This window comes from Mobula birostris, chromosome 3, assembly GCF_030028105.1.
Source record: "Mobula birostris isolate sMobBir1 chromosome 3, sMobBir1.hap1, whole genome shotgun sequence".
NCBI lineage: Eukaryota > Metazoa > Chordata > Chondrichthyes > Myliobatiformes > Myliobatidae > Mobula > Mobula birostris.
In genome coordinates, this window is record NC_092372.1 from 213,891,948 (window position 1) to 213,909,573 (window position 17,626).

At 44.2% G+C, this 17,626-nt stretch overlaps 1 protein-coding gene across 4 annotated transcripts in view; it reads right to left on the bottom strand.

Annotated features, from left to right (window-relative positions):
* The window catches only part of LOC140194786 (actin-related protein 3B), a 113,163-nt gene that overhangs the window by 20,224 nt on the left and 75,313 nt on the right, over nucleotides 1-17,626 (bottom strand). The gene's annotated exons all lie outside the window — the stretch shown is intronic.

Genomic DNA, 17,626 nt, shown 5'->3' on the forward strand with positions numbered 1-17,626 from the left:
ATCTCAAACCCAATCCTAAAGCATCCCTAGTGAATTTCTATTGCATCCTCTCCAGTGCAACTGTGTCCTTCTTGCAGGCAACATGCTGTACATTCCTGCAGTCATTAAATCAATGTTTATAAAGCTGTATCAAGACCTCCCTGTTCTTACTTTCTGTGCTCTGGCTAATAAAAGAAAGTACCCCATATGCCTTACTTCTCACTGCATCTACCTGAGCCATCACCTTCAGTAATCTTCATTCCCTTTGATTTGCAATACTCTCTAGGATTTTATCTTTTAAGGTGTATGTTCTAAAGTCAGAGAGGGGGAGCCTGAGCATGGGCAACAGTTTGCTCTCCATATCACACTGCCCTGGCTTGTGCATCATGTAGATAGCTAGGACACAATATCCATGGTTGACACCAATCAACAAAATAAACCTTGAATGGAATGCAGAAGCAGCCTCTCAAGTTTGTTCAGACACTCAGAGTGTGTGGGGCGTAGTGAGACTGAGAGGAAGGACAGGCAAATGATAGGACAAAAGTGTAGTCGGTGGGAGAGTTGAAGTGGGACAAAATTGAAAAGGGTGATGAATGCAGGGCTGAACGTGCTACTTGAATGCACGCAGTATGTGGAATACGGCAAACAATCTTGTAGCACTGTTAGAGATTGGCAAGTACGACGTTGTACGCATCACTGAGTCATGGCTGAAAGAAGTTCATAGTTGGGAGCTCAACGTCCAAGGATACATGTATCGAAAGCACAGGAAGAGGGGTTAGGGTGGCTCTTTTGATAAGAAATGAAATGAAATCCTTAGAAAGAGCTGACATTGGACTGGAAGATGTAGAATACTTAAGTACTTATGGATAGAGTTAAGAAACTGCATGGGTAAAGATACCCTGATGGGGGCTATATGTGGGCCTCTAAACAATAGCGAGGATGTGGGATACAAATTAAACAGGAAATAGAAAGGGCATGCAAAATGGGCAATGGTACAATAGTCACGGGGGATTTCAATACACAAGTAGATTGGGAAAATCAGGCTGGTGCTGGATTCCAAGAGAGGACTTGCAGAATGCCTACAAGATGGCTTTTTAGAGCAGCTTGTTGTTGAGCCCACTAAGGGATCAACTATTCTGGATTGGGTGTTGTGTAGTGAACCAGAATTGATTAGGGGGCTGAAGGTAAAGGAACCTTAGGAGGCAATGATCATAATATCATAGAATTCACCCTGCAGTTTAGGGGGGGGGGGGGGAGATAAAGTCCGATGTATCAGTATTACAGTAGAGTAAAGGGAATTGCAAAGGATGAGAGAGGAGCTAGCCAAACTTCATTGGAAGGGGACACAAGCAGGGATGACGGCAGAATAGAAAGGGCTGGAGCTTCTGGGAGCAATTCAGAAGATACAGGAGAGATACATCCTGAAGTATTCTAAAGGAAGGATGATGCCAACTGTAGCTAATAAGGGAAGTCAAACATAGCATACGAGGAAAGGAGGGGGCATATAATAGAGTGAAAATTAGTGGGAAATTAGAGGATTGGGAAACTTTTAAAAATCAACAGAAGGTAACTAAAAAGAACCCACAATGAGAGAAAATATAAAATATGAAGGAAAGCTCAATAATAATATAGAAGAAGATACCTAAAGTATTTTCAGTTATGAGACCACAAGATATAGGAGCAGAATTAGGCCATTTGGCCCATTGAGTCTGCTCCACCCTTTCATTATGACTATCCAATTTTCCTCTCATCCCAAATCTCCTGCCTTCTCCCCACATCCCTCCATGCCTTGACCAATCAAAAATCTATCAACTTCTGCCTTAAATATACATAAAGACTTGGCCTCCACAGCTGCCTGTGGCAAAGAATTCCACAGATTCACCACTTTCTGGCTAAAGAAATTCTTCCTCATCTTCAATCTAAAAGGACACCCCTCTGTTCTGAGGCTGTGTCTGCTGGTCTTAGATTATTCCACCATAGGAAGCATCCTGTCCACATCCACTCTATTTATGCCTTTAAGCACTTGATGGGTTTCAATGAGGTCACCCCTCACTCTTCTGAATTCCAGTGAATACAGGCCCAGAGCCATCAGATGGTCTTTATATGACAAGCCATTCAAACCTTGAATCATTTTCATGAATGTCCTTTAAACCCTCTCCAGTTTCAGCACATCCTTTCTAAGATAAGGGGCCCAAACCTGCTCAGAATACTCCAAATGAAGCCTCATAGGTGCTTTATAGAGTTTCAAGATTACATCTTTGCTTTTATATTATGAATGATAACATTTTATCATGTACCTCCAAGTACCCTGAGACCTCATCCTTAATAATCAACTCCAACATCTTCCCAATCACTGAGGTCAGACTAACTGGCTTACAGTTTCCTCTCTTCAGCTTCTCTCCCTTCTTGAAGAATGGAGTGACATTTGCAATTTTCCAGTCTTCCAGAACCATTCCAGAATCCACTGATTCTTTACAGATCATTACTAATGCCACCACAATCTCTTTAGCCACCACTTTCAGAACCCTGGGACCAGCCACCATCTGGTCCAAGTGACTTACCTACCTTCAGACTTTTCAGTTTCCAAGAACCTTCCCTCTAGTAATAGCAATTTCACACCCTTCTAACCCTGCTACTCTCGAACTTTCAGCACACTGCTAGCGCCTTCCACAGTGCAGACTGATGCAAAATACTTATTTAGTTCAACCGCCATTTCCTTGTCCCCCATTACTACCTCTCCAGCATTGTTTTCCAGCTGTCTGATATCCACTCTTGCTTCTCTTTTACATTTTATGTATCTGAAGAAACATTTGGTATCCTCTTTAATATTATTGGCTAGCTTGCTTTTGTATTCCATCTTTTCCTTTGTTTGTTTTTTAAAAGCTTCCCAATCCCCTAGCTTCCCACTCATTGTTGTTCTATTATATGCCCTCTCTTTGGCTTTTATGTTGGCTTTGACTTCTCTTGTCAGCCACAGTTGTGTAACCTTGCCTTTAGAATGCTTCTTCCACTTTGGGATGGATATATCCTATGTCTTCCGAATTGCTTCCAGAAATTCCAGCCATTGCTGCTCTGTCATCATCCCAGCAGTATTCTTTTCCAATCATTTTGGTCCTTTCCTCTTTCATGCCCTGCAATTCCCTTTACTCCACTATTATACTGATACATCTGACTTTAGCTTCTCCTTCTCAAATTTCAGGGTGAATTTGATCAGATTCTGATTACCTTCCCCTAAGGGTTCTTTTACCTTAAGCTCTCTAATCAATTCTGGTTCATCGCACTACACCCAATCCAGAATAACACTCCGCTCTGCACATGTACGGAAAAGAGGTGGAGAGAGTAGAGAGTTTCAAGTTCCTCGGCGTCCACATCTCGGCTGACCTCCCCTGGACTGCCCATATCTCTTATCAGGTGGGGAAGGCCCAACAGAGGCTCTACTTCCTAAGGAAGCTAAAGCACGCTCTCCTCCCTCCACCTGGGGATCAACTTCTATCGGACAACTATAGAGAGCCTTCTGACGTATTGCTGTGCAGTGTGGTTTGCCAGCTGCACAGAACAGAACAGGAAGGACTTGCAGCGGCTGGTGAGGGTAACAGAGCGGGTTATTGGCACAACATTACCCTCCCTCAGAGACATTTATACTGGCAGACTTCAAAAGAAGGCTACTTGTATTTCAAAGGATCCCACTCATCCTGGACATCACCTGTTTTCCCCTCTACCTTCTGGGAAGAGATACAGAGCATTAAGGATGAAAACAAAGAGACTCCTTAACAGCTTCTACCCAGAAGCAGTGAAATGTATAACACCCCCTTCCCTTCTCCTGCCCCCCTCCTCAGACGGCGGCAGCTAAATGCATCACACTTCCAGGAATGGCAGGTGTGCAATAGTCCTGCCCCACCCATCCATATATTATTAATTTTGGACTGCACTCCTGAGGTTTTAGAGTTTATTTTATGTATATATTCTTTGTCATGCTGCAAAACATTGAGCTGCTAAACTGTGTTTCATTGCTCCACAATGACAATAAAGATATTCTATTCTATCCTATCCTCTAGTGGGCTCAACCATGAGCTGCTCTACAAAGTCATTTGATAGGCACTTTAGAAATTCTCCCTCCTGTAATCCAGCACCAACCTGATTTTCCCAATCTATCTGCATATTGAAGTCCCTATGATGACTGCAACATTTTCCTTTTGGTATGCATTCTGTATCTCCCTTTGTAATTTGTAAGCCACATACTTCATACTGTTTGGAGGTCTGTATACAACACCCATCAAGGTCTATTACCCTTGCAGTTCCTTAGCTCCATCCACTATGATCTAACACCTTCTGACCATATGTCACCTTTTTCTAATGACTGGATTTCACTTTTTACCAACAGAGCAACATCGCCCCCCTCTGCTTTCCTGCCTATCCTTTCGATGTAATGTGTCTCCTTCGACATTAAGCTCCCAGCTATAATCTTTCAGCCACGATTTTGTAATGCCTGCATCGTGCCTGCTAATTTGCAACACTGCTACAAGCTCATCTACCTTGTTCCATATACTGCGCACATTCAGATACAACACCTCAGTCCTGTATTCACCCTTTTTGATTTTGTCACATCATGTTCAGCTTTTTGATTCCTAACTTTGTCCGAGGTCTTACCAACATCTGCCTCCACAACCTCTCCACTAACTGTTCTGGCACTCTGGTTCCCATCCCCCTGCAACTCTGGTTTAAACCCCACCGTGCAGCATTAACAAACCTTCCTGCTAGGATATTAGTCTCCCTCCAGTTCAGGTGTAAATCATCCCTTCTGTATAGGTCCCACCTTCCCAGAAAGACAGCCTAATGATCCAAAAATCTTATCCTACACCAACTCCTTAACCAATTATTAAACTGCCTAATCTTCCTACTTCCAGCCTCACTGGCACGTGACATGGGTGGCAATCCTGAGATCACCACCCTGGAGATCCTGCCCTTTAACTTAGCACCTAACTCCCTGAATTCCCTAAACAAAACCTCGTCACTTGTCCTACCCATGTCATTGGAACCTACATGGACCACAACTTCTGGCTGTTCACCCTCCCACCTAAGAATGCTGAGGACTTGATCCGAGATAACCTGGACCCCGGCACCCATGAGGCAATGTACCATCCAGGAATCTCGTTCTTGCCCACAGAACCTTCTGTCCATTCCCCTAACTAACAAATCCCTTATCACTAGTGTGCCTCTTCTTCCCCTTTCCTTTCTGAGTCACAGAGGCAGACTCAGTGCCAGAGACCAACCACTGTGACTTCCGTTAGGTCATCCTCTCCCCCCAAGTGATATACCTGTTGTGCAGCAAGATGGGGGGATGATCACAGGGCTATTTTGCACTGGTTTCTTAACCCCTTTCCCCTCCCTGACTGTCACCCGGTCTCCTGTGTCCTGCACCCTGGGTGTAACTACCTCTCTACATGTCCTGTCTATCACCCTCTCAGCTTCCCGAATGATCCGGAGCTCATCCAGTTCCAGCTCCAACTCCTTAACACAGTTTGTTAGGAGCCGTAGCTGGATGCACTCCTCACAGTTGTAGTGGTTAGAGAGACTGGAGGTCTCTCTGCCTTCCCACATCCTGCAAGAACAGCATTGCACTATCCTGCCTGACATCTCTACTATCCGAGCTCCAGATATAAAGAAGAGAAGGAAAAAAAGAGCTTTTCTTTCCTTTGCTTTCCTGAGTGAAGCCTCAAAGAGCTAAAGCCACTCTATCACCACACTACGCTGTCCGCTCAGCTGACAGCCGCTGCGCTTACCCCTGTCTTTCTTTAATCTGCTCCTACCGATTAATCCCAAATGCTGATTGGCCGCTAATCAAAGCTCTATTTCGCTGCCACAAACCGCTCCTGCCTTTTATCCTTGGAAGGTGGACCTGACGATGTCCCCTCCTCTCTAAACTTCCGATGTCCAGATTGGCCAGATATAGATATAAAAAGGGAGACGAGAATAGATATCAGATCACTAGAAAATGATGCTGAAGAGGTAGTAATGGGGGACAAATAAATGGTAGAGGAACTTAAGTATTTTCCGTCAGTCTTCATTGTGGAAGACACTAACAGTATGACAAAATACAGCTTTACAGGGACGAGGTCCAGCACCTGGCCGCGTGGTGTGCCGATAATAACCTGGCCCTTAACACCCAGAAGACCAAGGAGATCATTGTGGACTTCAGGCATGCTAGGAGCCACACTCACATCCCCATCTACATCAATGGAGCTGTAGTGGAGCGTGTATCAAGCTTCAAATTCCTTGGTGTACACATTTCCAATGATCTCACCAGGTCCCTGAACTCCTCCATCCTGATCAAAAAGGCGCAACAGTGCCTTTATTTCCTGCGGAACATCAAGAAAGCTCACCTCTGTCCCAGGATACCGACGGACTTTTACCGCTGTACCATTGACAGCATACTCACTAACTGCATCTCAGTGTGGTATGGCAATTGTCCCGTATCAGACCACAACGCACTCCAGCACGTGGTGAAAACTGCCCAGCGGATTATCGGCACCCAATTGCCCACCATTGAGAACATCTACCATAAATGCTGCCTGGGCAGGGCGAAAAGCATTATCAAGGATGCATCTCACCCTAACCATGGACTTTTTACTCTCCTCCCATCCGGTAGGCGCTACAGGAGCCTCCGCTCCCACACCAGCAGGCACAGGAAAAGCTTCTTCCCTGAGGCTGTGACCCTGCTGAACCTCACATCACAGCGCTAAGCAGTATTGCACCCATATTGTACTATCTCAGTACTTCTATATTTGTGCGCTGTAGCACTTACTTTTTGTTCGCAGTTATTTTGTAAATAATGCTATTCTTTTGCACTTCTGGTTAGCTGCTAACTGCATTTCATTGGCTTTGTATCTGTACTCGGCACAATGACAATAAAGTTGAATCTAATCTAATCTAATTTAATTTGTAGAGCATGTGCCCGAGCAGACGGAGTCAGAGTAGGAGGGCTTTGGCTCAATGGGGCTTCGGCAATAATGGGTCGAGGCGAGGTAAGTTACTTGTGAAGAATAGAAATAGGAAGTATGTCTGCAAGGCCGATGTTCTGCACTGGGTGTCAGATGTGGGATGTCCGGGAGACTCCCAGCCTCCTGGACGGCCACACCTGCACCAGGTGCATCGAGCTGCAGCTCCTTAGAGACCAGGTTAGGGAACTGGAGATGTAGCTCAAAAACTTTTGTCTGGTCAGGGAAAGTAAGGAGGTGACAAAGAGGAGCTCTAGGTAGGTAGTCACACCAGGGGCTCAGAGAAACAGATAAGCGGGTGAATGTCAGGAGAGGGAAGGGCAAGGGTCAGATACTAGAGAGTACCCCTGTGGCTCTCCTCCTTAACAATAAGTATTCCTGTTTGAGTACTGTTTGGGGGGGTGGGTACCTACTTGGGGAAAGCAACAGTGGTCGTGCCTCTGACACAGAGTCTGGCCCTGTGGCTTAGAAGGGTAGGGCAAGGAAGAGGATGGCAGCAGTGATAGGGGACTCTATAGTTAAGGGGTCAGACAGGTGATTCTGTGAACGCAGGAAAGAAACACGGATGGTAGTTTGCCTCCCAGGTGCCAGGCTTCGGGATGTTTCTGATCGCGTCCACGATATCCAGAAGTGGGAAGGTGAACAGCCAGGGATCATGGTGCATATTGATACCAACGACATAGGTAAGAAAAGGGAGGAGGTCCTGAAAACAGACTACAGGGAGTTAGGAAAGAAGCTGAGAAGCAGGACCACAAGGGTAGGAATCTCAGGAATACTGCCTGTGGCACGCAACATTGAGTATAGGAATAGAGTGTGGTGGAGGATAAGTGCATGGCTAAGCTGGTTGAGTGAGTGATTGGAGCTGGGGGCAGGGATTCAGATTTCTGGATCATTGGGAACTGTTTTGGGGCAGGCATGACCTTTACAATAAGGATTGAATGCACTTGAATCCGAGGGGGACCAATATCCTGGCAGTTGGTTTGCTAAGGCTATTGGGGAGATTTTAAACTAGAATTACTAGGGGTAGGAACCAAACTGAAGAGACGGAAAAAGGGGCAGTTGGCTCACAAATAGAGAAAGCTTGTAGACAGTGCGAAAGAGAGGATAGGCAGGTGATAGAGAAGGGACGCACTCAGACCGATGGTTTGAGATGTGTCTATTTTAATGCAAGGAGAATCATGAACAAAGCGGATGAGCTTAGAATGCGGATCAGTACTTGGAGCTATGATGTTGTGACCATTACAGAGACTTAGATGGCTCAGAGGCAAGAATGGCTACTTAGTGTGCCAGGCTTTAGATGTTTCAGAAAGGGCAGGAAGGAAGGCAAAAGAGGTGGGGGCCGTGGTACTGCTGATCAGAGATAGTGTCACGGCTGCAGAAAAGGAGGAAGTCATGGAGGGATTGGTTACAGAGTCTCTGTGGATGGAAGTTAGAAACAAGAAGGGGTCAATAACTCTACTGGGTGTTTTTTATAGACCACCTAATAGTAACAGGGACATCGATGAGCAGATAGGGAGACAGATTCTGGAACGGTTTAGTAATAACAGAGTGTTCGTGATCGGAGATTTTAATTTCCTAAATATTGATTGGCATCTCCCCAGAACAAGGGGTTTAGATGGGGTGGAATTTGTTAGGTGTATTCACAACATGTAGATAAGCCTACAAGAGGAGAGGCTGTACTTGATCTGGTATTAGGAAATGAACCTGGTCAGGTCTCTCAGTGGGAGAGCACTTTGGAGATAGTGAACTTGGAAGCATAAATTGGGAGCAGATGTTCTCAGGGAAATGTACAGCAGAAATGTGCCAAATATTCAGGAGATATTTGCCTGGAGTTCTGCATAGGTACGTTCCAATGTGACAGGGAAAGGATGGTAGGGTACAGGAACCATGGTGTATAAAGGCTGTTGAAAATCTAGTCAAGAAGAAAAGCTTACGAAAGGTTCAAAAAACTAGGTAATGATAGAGATTGAGAAAATTATAAGACTAGGAGGAAGGAGCTTAATAATGAAATTAGGAGAGTCAGAAGGGGCCATGAGAAGGCCTTGGCAAGCAGGATTAAGGAAAACCCCAAGACATTCTACAAGTATGTGAAGAGCAAGAGGATAAGATGCGAGAGAATAGGACCAATCAAGTGTGTAAGTGTGTATGGAACCGGAAGAGGTAGTGATGGTACTTACTGAATACTTTGCTTCAGTATTCACTACAGAAAAGGGTCTTGGCGATTGTAGGGATGACTTACAGCGGACTGAAAAGCTTGAGCATATAGACATTAAGAAAGAGGATGTGCTGGAGCTTTTGGAAAGCGTCAAGTTGGATTAGTCACCGGGACCAGACGAGATATACCCCAGGCTACTGTGGGAGGCGAGGGAGGAGATTGCTGAGCCTCTGGCAATGATCTTTGCATCATCAATGGGGAAGGGAGAGGTTCCAGAGGATTGGAGGATTGCAGATGTCATTCCAGATGGAATACCTGGTAAGGCTCTGAAAACTTGTGCCAACCAACTGGCGGGAGTATCAAGGATATTTTCAACTGCTCACTGCTACGGGCGGAAGTTTCCACTTGCTTCAAAAAGGCAACAATTATACCAGTGTTTAAGAATAACATGAGCTGCCTTAATAACTATCACTCGGTAGCACTCACATCCACAGTGAGGAAAAGCTTTGTGAGGTTGGGCATGACTAGACTGAACTCCTGCCTCAGCAAGGACCTGGACCCATTGCAATTTGCCTATCGCCACAATAGGTCAACGGCAGATGCAATCTCAATAGCTCTTCACATGACTTTAGACCATCTGGACAACACAAACACCCATGTCAGGATGCTGTTCATCGACTATAGCTCAGCATTTAATAATATCATTCCCACAATCCTGATTGAGAAGTTGCAGAGCCTGGGCCTCTGTACCAATTGGATCCTGGACTTCCTAACCTTTCGGATTGGTGATAACATCTCTTCCTCGCTGAGGATCAACACTGGTGCACCTCAGAGGTATGTGTCTCTCTATACCCATGACTGTGTGACTAGGCATAGTTCAAATACCATCTATATATTTGCTGACGATACAACCATTGTTAGGTGGTGACGAGAGGGCATACTGGAGTGAGATATGCCAACTGGTGGAGTGGTGCCGCAGCAACAACCTGGCAATCGACGTCAGTAAGACAAAAGAGCTGATTGTGCACTTCCGGAAGGGTAAGACGAAGGAACACATACCAATCCCCATAGAGGGATCAGAAGTGGAGAGAGTGAGCAGTTTCAAGTTCCTGGATGTCAAGATCTCTGTGGATCTAACCTGGTCCCAACATATCAATGGAGTTATAAAGAAGGCAAGACAGCGGCTATACTTTATTCTGAGTTTGAAGAGATTTGGTATGTCCACAAATACACTCAAAAACTTCTATAGATGTACCATGGAGAGCATTCTGACAGGCTGCATCACTGTCCGGTATTGGGGGGGGGGGGGGGGGCTACTGCACAGGACCAAAAGAAGCTGCAGAGGGCTGTAAATTTAGTCAACTCCATCTTGGGTACTAGCCTACAAAGTACCCAGGACATCTTCAAGAAGCAGTATCTCAGAAAGGCAGCATCCATTATTGAGGACATCCAGCACCCAGGGCATGCCCTTTTCTCACTGTTACCATCAGGTAGGAGGTACAGAAGCCTGAAGGCACACACTCAATGATTCAGGAACAGCTTCTTCCTCTCTGCCATCCGATTCCTAAATGAACATTGAACCCTTGGACACTACCTCACTTTTTTTAAATATATAGTATGTCTGTTTTTTGCATGATTTTTAATCTATTCAATATCCGTATACTGTAAAAAGTATACTGAATAAGATTTACTTATTTTTTTTTCTTCTATATTATGTATTGCATTGAACTGCTGCTACTAAGTTAACAAATTTCACGTCACATGCCAGTGATAATAAACCTGATTCTGATTCTGATTCCTTATTCAAGAAAGGGAGTAGAGATAGCCAGGGAAATTATAGACCAGTGAGTCTTACTTCAGTGGTTGGTAAGTTGATGGGGAAGATCCTGAGAGGCAGGATTTATGAACATTTGGAGAGGCATAATATGATTAGGACGAGTCAGCATGGCTTTGTCAAAGGCAGGTCGTGCCTTACGAGCCTGATTGAATTTCTTGAGGATGTGACTAAACACATTGACGAAGGTAGAGCAGTAGATGTTGTGTATATGGATTTCAGAAAGACATTTGATAAAGTACCCCATGCAAAGCTTATTGAGAAAGTAAGGAGGCATGGGATCCAAGGGGACCTTGCTTTGTGGACCCAGGATTGACTTGCCCACAGAAGACAAAAAGTGGTTGTAGACAGGTCATATTCTGCATGGAGTGGTGTGCCTTAGGGAATGGGGTTCAACCCAGGTAAGTGTGAGGTGGTTCATTTTGGTAGGTCAAATATGATGGCAGAATATAGTATTAATGGTAAGACTCTTGGCAGTGTAGAGGACCAGAGGGATCTTGGGGTCTGAGTCCAGGTTGACTCTGTGGTTAAGAAGGCATACAGTATATTGGCCTTCATCAACTGTGGGATTGAGTTCAAGAGCTGAGAGGTAATGTTACAGCTGTATAGGACCCTAGTCAGACCCTACTTGGAGTACTGTGCTCATTTCTGGTCACCTCACTACAGGAAGGATATGGAAACTAGAGTAAGGGTGCAGAGGAGATTTACAAAGATGTTTGGATTGGGGAGCATGCCTTATGAGAATAGTTTGAGTGAACTTGGCCTTTTCTCCTTGGAGCGACAGAGGATGAGAGGTGACCTGATAGAGGTGTATAAGATGATGAGAGGCATTAAACATGTGAACAGTCAGAGGTTTTTTCCCAGGGCTGAAATGGCTAACACAAGAGGGCACAGTTTTAAGGTGCTTGGAAGGAGGTACAGAGAGTGTTGATTGCGTGGGCTGCTGGCGACGGTGGTGGAGGCGGATATAATAGGGTCTCTTAAGAGCCTCTTGGATCGGTACATGGAGCGTAGAAAAATAGAGGGCTATGGGTAACCCTAGGTAGTTTCTAAAGTAAGTACATGTTCGGCACAGCACTGTGGGCTGTATTGTGCTGTAGGTTTTCTATGTTTCTATGTTTTTAATTCTTTGAGGAAATAACAGACAGGATAGACTAAGGAGAGTCAGTGGATGTCGTTTACTTGGATTTTCAGAAGATCTTTGACAAGGTGCCACACATGAGGCTTCTAAACAAGATAAGAGCTCATGGTATTACAAGAAAGATACTAGCATGGATGGAAGATTGACTGACTGGCAGGAGGCAAAGTGTGGGAACTTAGGTGGCAGTTTCTGGTTGGTTGCCAGTGACTCGAGGTGTTCCACAGGAGTCAGTGTTGGGACCGCTTCTTTTCACGTTATATGTCAATGATTTGATGGCTTTCTGACCAAGTTTGTGGACAAGCCGAAGACAGGTGGAGGGGCAGGTACTGTTTAGGAAACAGGGAGGCTGCAGAAGGACTTGGACAGACTGGGAGAATGGGCAAAGAAGTGGCAGATGGAATATAGTACAGGGAATGCATGGGGATGAACTTTGGTAGAAGGAATAAAGGCTTAGTCTATTTTCTAAATGCGGAGAAAATCCAAAACTCAGAGGTACAAAGGGACTTGGGAGTCTTGGTATGGGATTCCCTAAACTTGCTGGTTAAGTCAGTGAGAAGGAAGATAAATGCAATGCTGGGATTCATTTCAAGAAGACCAGAATGTGAGAACAAGGATGTCATGCTGAGGTTTTATAAGGCATTGGTCAGACCGCACCACACTTTGGAGTATTGTGAGCAGTTATGGTCCCATTATCTAAGGAAAAAAATATTGGAGAAGATCCGAAGGAGGTTCACAAGAATTATTCTGGGAATGAAAGGGTTAACATATGAGGAGCATTTGATAGCTGAGGGCCTATACTCTCTGGAGTTTAGAAGAATGCAGGGGGATCTCACTGAAACATATCAAATACTGAAAGGCCTAGATTAGTGGTCACCAACCTTTTTAAGCCCAAGATCCCCCACCTCAGCCTTAGTGAAAGGCAAGATCTACCTACTAAATCGTTTAGAGAAAAAACAGCTCAGATTGTACTGCCAATTTGAGGCCTTTTATTTGGGCTAACTTTATTTGAATTACATAAAGTGCTTTTGTCAAACTTTCAAATTAATTCAACCAAGAAAACACCGTAACTAGCATATCAAACAGGCCATTGCTGTCTTTCTTTAAGAATATTACAATACTTCATACCTTTAATTCTAAGTTTCATTATTTAATTTTATTTCAACATGAAAAATAAATGAATAAAAAATTGACTGTTGCACTCAGTGTGATGACTGGGGCTGAATACTTTATGCTAGTTCCCTGAAATTTGGCTCATGACTACAGACAGCTGGTCTGAGACAGCCTATGAGATGTCTGTTAGTAAGACAGCTCCTGTACTTAGATTTAATAATTTTCATCTGTGAAAATGCAGTTTCACATAGATAAGTTGACCCGAAGTAGGCACTGACTTTTAGTGCACATGTGGTGAGATGAGGCAACTTCCCCCTGCTAACCAGCGCCCAAAAGTCACCGTCCCTTGATCTTGCTTTAAGCTCGATGTCATTTTGCAAATCAATTATTTCCATTTCAATACCACTTGGCACACCAAATACTTGCTGAAGTTTGGCTGCTATCTGTTCTAAATCGATTGGCAGAAATGAGTTTGAAATAAATGCAGCAATATCTTTCATGACTCCCCAAAACACCAATCGAACTCTATTGCCAGTTTGTCTAGGTAAGCACAGTACTGCTCAGGGCAAAAAGCATTTCTTTCCTTGATGGCCTGTCACATCTTTTCCAAGTTGGGAAAGTGTGTCAGCCTCCCGTTCTTTAATTTTGAAATCCAAACACGAAGCTTGACCTTAAACGCATTTACTACGCTTATCATGTGGGGCAGGTGTCAGTCTTTTCCCATGAGTTTGTTGATAAGTGTGTTTAATTTAGCCATTAAGTCTGTCGGAAACCCTAAATCCAGTAGCCACGCATCATCTGAAAGTTCCTCGTGCTCCTCGTTTCTTGTTGACAGAAAAGTCTTTATCTCAGGCAGCAAGTCAACAAATCGTTGCAGCACTTTGCCGCGACTCAACCACCGAACATCAGCATGAAGAATTATGTCTCCATAAGCGGCATCGAGCTCATCCAATAACACCTTGAATAAGCGGTGCTGAAGCGCTTTTGCTCAAATCAAGTTTATCAGTTTGACCACCAGTGTCATTACATGAGAAAAGTCCACCACCTTCCCAGCCAAGGCCTGCTGATGAATCACACAGTGATAATCCAGGAAGTCGGGAAAATCAGGGTCATTACGGCACAGTTCTCTCCTTTAATTGCAAAACAGTGAGTAAGTCCTCCTTTGTTGTAAAATCCTGGAAAGCCATTCTAACAAATACAACAAGCTGGGTTGAGCTGTTTGCATTATATCCAGGGATTCATCGAACTGTGGTGAAAAATATTCACAGAGTGACAAGTCCTTTAACACTTGTCGATCCACGTCCTCTGATAGTGACTCTACCCTCCTCGTCACTGTTGCAGAGCCAAGCAGTATATTATGTATTGTGGTTGTGATGTCGTTTTTGTTTTTAAAGTCATTAAAAACAGTCTCTGCAGTAATGGCCATTGCTTCCTTGAATAAATCGCCATCTGTAAAAGGCTTCTTGTGTTTAGCCAAAAGGTGACTTACATGAAATGATGCTTCAATAGCAGCCTTATTTTGAGCAGCATGTTTTGTGAAAAATGATTGCTGGGCCTTCAACCCGATTTCAGCTTCTCAACTTTCCTGGCATGAATTGTGCTCTTTGGGGGGTAGGTGTCTTTAAATTTCTGGTGGTTGGTGTTGTGGTGCCGCTCCAGATTCCCTCTTTTAGTCAGTGCTTGTGTTTGGTGGCACAACATACATACACACCTGTCTTTCACCAAGGTAAACAGAAATTCCTCTTCCCATTCTGGATGGAATTTGTACGTTTTCACCTTCTTTCATGGAGCCTCCGCCATGCTAGCTAGCTACCTTGCAGGATATCACGAGCCAGTGCCGTATATTGATGTTTGCGACAGTCTGTACTCTGATCTAATCTAATTGGTCACTTTGATGCAGCACAAGCTATGCTGAAACCGCAGTGCATGGTGGAGGGGCTATACACACATGCGCACTGGGCAGAAAGAACGGAACTAAAACCCCACAACCCGGAAACAATCTCTCTTTACAAACAGCTTTCCGTAGGGGGAGTATTGCTATATTACCATTATCCTAATAAATATTACTTATTTTTATAATGCACACATTACAACAGCATTTGTGCATTTATTTTTTCTTTTTTTTTTCGGGATCTACTGGGACAATCTCAAAGATCAACCTAGATAGGCCCTAGATAGTGTGGATGTGGAGAGGATGTTTCCTGTGGTGGGTGAGTCTAGGGGGCACATCCTCAGAATAGAGGGACGTCCATTTAGAACAGAGATGTGGAGGAATTTCTTCCGCCAGAGGGTGGTGAATCTGTAGAATTCATTGCACAGACAGCTGTGGAGACCAAGTGTCATTGGGTATATTTAAAGCGAAGTTATTAGGTTCTTGATTAGTCAGGGTGTCAAAGGTTACAGAGAGAAGGCAGGAGAATGGGGTTGAGAGGGATATTAAATTAGCCATGATGGAATGGTGGAGCAGGCTCAATAAGCCGAATGGCCTAATTCTGCTCCTATATCTTACGGTCTTACAATCTAGATCATTGCCAGTTGCCGGCTTAATTAAAGTTACCCGCCTTAGTTTGCTGGCATCAAAAAAACCACCGAACCAGTTTTAAGTGTCCCTGGGGACTTGACATTTAAAACAGCTCTGTAAATGCTTGTCTTCTCTCCACATCCCAAATTGTGGAGACATACGAGTAGGTGAATCACAGTGAATTACAGTCACAGAGTCACACCCATCTCCACTGTGCTGAGTTTGCGCGTTCTGTCTGTGAATGCAACACTTCGTGCTGATCTAATTAAGCTCTATTTTTTATTCCTCAGCTCACTAATCAGTTGATCATGAATAGGCGCAAGAATAGGCCTTAAGCTTGCCTTGCCATTAACTGAGCCTCATCATCTTCTCTTCTGTGTCAATTCCCCAGAGCCTTCAATTCCCTGATCTTTAAAGACTCCATTTAATTCCTCTTTAGATACCCCACTGATCCAACTCTCCAGAGGATTACTCTCCTCAGAAAATATAATTCCAGGGATTCACTACTCTCTGCAAGTTGTTCACAGTCACCTAAGCCTTTCATGTAACTCTGTCAGACAAAAGATACAAAAGCTTGGAAGTGTCTTCCTTAAGGACAACTTCTATCCTCTATTAAAAGACTATTAAACTTGCTCCTAATATGATAAGATGAACTCTTGACCTCATAGAACATAGAATAGTACAGCACAGTACAGGCCCTTCGGCCCACAATGTTGTGCTGACCCTCAAACCCTGCCTCCCATATAACACCCCACCTTAGATTCCTCCATATACCTGTCTAGTAGTCTCTTAAATTTCACTAATGTATCTGCCTCCACCACTGCCTCAGGCAGTGCATTCCACACATCAACCACTCTCTGAGTGAAAAACCTTCCTCTAATATCCCCCTTGAACTTCCCACCCCTTACCTTAAAGCCATGTCCTCTTGTATTGAGCAGTGGTGCCCTGGGGAAGAGGCGCTGGTTATCCACTCTATCTATTCCTCTTATTATCTTGTACACCTCTATTATGTCTCCTCTCATCCTCCTTCTCTCCAAAGAGTAAAGCCCTAGCTCCCTTAATCTCTGATCATAATGCATACTTTCTAAACCAGGCAGCATCCTGGTAAATCTCCACCGTACCCTTTCCAATGCTTCCACATCCTTCCTATAGTGAGGTGACAATCTATCTCGTTATGGCTTTTCACCTTATTACACAGCACTTTCTTTGTAACTAACACTTTATTCTGTTATTGATTTTCCCTTTTCCCTTTTCCCTCATTTACTCCATTGAGGGAGTAATGTACACCCTCAATGTACCAATGTGATGAAATGATCTGTATGGATAGTAGTTTTTCACTGTACCTCAGTACATATCACAATAATAAATCAATTTACCAATTTACAGCCATACCAACCCAGGGAAAGATTTCTGGAGTAAACCCTGAAGAAGAAATCTGGAGCCGGGGTCCCTAAGGCAGTTTGATGTCGTTTATAACTTCACTCTGGCAGCCTCTGCGACAGCACTGGTGCCAAGCTGTATCAGCGCTTGCCCTTCCCTTGGACTACGTCAGTGACGTGGAGAGGGGGAACCCACTGCATGGGCAACAGCCGGTTCTTCATTCTCCACATCCGGGCTTGCACCCTGGAGAGGACACAGTCCATCAGAGCTGCAAACCCATGATGCCCTGGGATCGACAGCTGCCTACTACCAATTCAGCTTTGTTTGAGATTCTTCTACTAATGGAAACATTGAAACATCTCTCCTAAAAACTTCTTTACAGGGCAAGTCAACTTTGAACAATCTGGGTGAAGTGCACTTGATACAAAATCTAAATAACTTAAAAAAAATGGCTTAAGATGCAAAACAGTACATGATTTTTTTTAAAATACAAGATTCAAGATTCAAAAAA